General features: G+C 42.2%; 1 non-coding gene across 1 annotated transcript; it reads right to left on the bottom strand.

Moving 5' to 3' along the window:
• Positions 1-652: 652 nt before the first annotated feature.
• On the bottom strand, positions 653-760 carry LOC130983511 (small nucleolar RNA R71). Its single transcript, XR_009087496.1, has one exon. It is a non-coding gene; the product is annotated as a small nucleolar RNA R71 (small nucleolar RNA).
• Between the last annotated feature and the right edge of the window lie 1,270 nt (positions 761-2,030).

Raw genomic sequence — 2,030 nt, forward strand, 5'->3', positions numbered from 1 at the left:
TTTTCCTCTGACACCTCAAGGAATCTCTATACTGTGACATAGAGGATTCCATATTTTCTTGTTCTCTTCTCTTTCATATGAGCAGGAGCAGAGACAAAGGCATTCCTGTTGAAGCTGACCCTGAACCTGAAAGAACCTTGAAGCAAAAGCTAAGAGAAGCTAAGGCACAAATCTCTATGAACGGAGGTGGTTGTCAGGCACACGTTCATAGTTGAGGACCTAACAGAAATCTTCAAGGAAGAAGAAGCCATGGCAGCCGAAAACAACAACAATGCTTTATGCAAGGAAGGTGCTGGGTGACTTTACTGCACCTACTCCCGATTTCTATGGGAGAAGCATCTCTATCCCTGCCATTGGAGCAAACAACTTTGAGCTTAAGCCTCAATTAGTTTCTCTAATGCAACAGAATTGCAAGTTCCATGGACTTCCATTGGAAGATCCTCATCAGTTCTTAGCTGAATTCTTGCAAATCTGTGACACTGTCAAGACTAATGGGGTAGACCCTGAAGTCTATAGACTTATGCTATTCCCTTTTGCTGTAAGAGACAGAGCTAGGATATGGTTGGACTCACAACCTAAAGAAAGCCTGGACTCTTGGGAAAAGCTAGTCAATGCCTTCTTGGCAAAGTTCTTTCCACCTCAAAAATTGAGTAAGCTTAGAGTGGAAGTCCAAACCTTCAGACAGAAGGATGGAGAATCCCTCTATGAAGCTTGGGAAAGATACAAACAATTAATCAGAAAATGTCCTTCAGACATGCTTTCTAAATGGACCATCATAGGTATTTTCTATGATGGTCTCTCTGAACTATCCAAGATGTCTTTGGATAGCTCTGCGGGACGATCTCTTCATCTGAAGAAGACGCCTACAGAAGCTCAAGAACTAATTGAAATGGTTGCAAATAACCAATTCATGTACACTTCTGAAAGGAATCCTGTGAACAATGGGACAAATCAGAAGAAAGGAGTTCTTGAGATTGATACTCTGAATGCCATACTGGCTCAGAACAAGATATTGACTCAACAAGTCAATTTGATTTCTCAAAGTCTGTCTGGAATGCAAAATGTACCAAGCAGTACTAAGGATGCTTCACATGAAGAAGAAGCTTATGATCCTGAGAACCCTTCAATGGAAGAGGTGAATTACATGGGAGAACCCTATGGAAACACCTATAATTCTTCATGGAGAAATCACCCAAATTTCTCATGGAAGATTCAAGAGAGACCTCAACAAGGTTTCAACAACAATAATGGTGGAAGAAACAGGTTTAGCAATGGCAAACCTTTTCCATCATCTTCTCAGCAACAGACAGAGAGTTCTAAACAGAATACCTCTGACTTAGCAACAATGGTCTCTGATCTGATCAAAACCACTCAAAGTTTCATGACTGAAACAAGGTCCTCCATTAGAAATTTGGAAGGACAAGTGGGTCAGCTGAGCAAGAAAATTACTGAACTCCCTCCTAGTACTCTCCCAAGCAATACTGAAGAAAATCCAAAAGGAGAGTGCAAAGCCATTAACATGGCCGAATTCTGGGAGGAAGAAGAGGCAGTGAACGCCACTGAGGAAGACCTCACTGGACGTCCACTGGCCTCCAATGGGTTCCCTAATGAGGAACCATGGGAATCTGAGGCTCAAAATGAGACCATAGAGATTCCATTGGACTTACTTCTGCTATTCATGAGCTCTGATGAGTATTCTTCCTCTGAAGAGGATGAGTATGTCACTGAAGAGCAAGTTGCTAAATATCTTGGAGCAATCATGAAGCTAAATGACAAGTTATTTGGAAATGAGACTTGGGAAGACGAACCTCCTTTGCTCACCAAGGAGCTGGATGACTTGTCTAGGCAGAAATTACCTCAAAAGAAACAAGATCCTGGGAAGTTTTTAATACCTTGTACCATAGGCACCATGACCTTCAAGAAGGCTCTGTGTGACTTAGGGTCAAGTGTAAACCTCATGCCTCTCTCTGTAATGGAGAAGCTAGGGATCTTTGAGGTACAAGCTGCAAGAATCTCACTAGAGATGGCAG

The sequence above is a fragment of the Arachis stenosperma genome, chromosome 5 (assembly GCF_014773155.1).
Source record: "Arachis stenosperma cultivar V10309 chromosome 5, arast.V10309.gnm1.PFL2, whole genome shotgun sequence".
Taxonomy (NCBI): domain Eukaryota; kingdom Viridiplantae; phylum Streptophyta; class Magnoliopsida; order Fabales; family Fabaceae; genus Arachis; species Arachis stenosperma.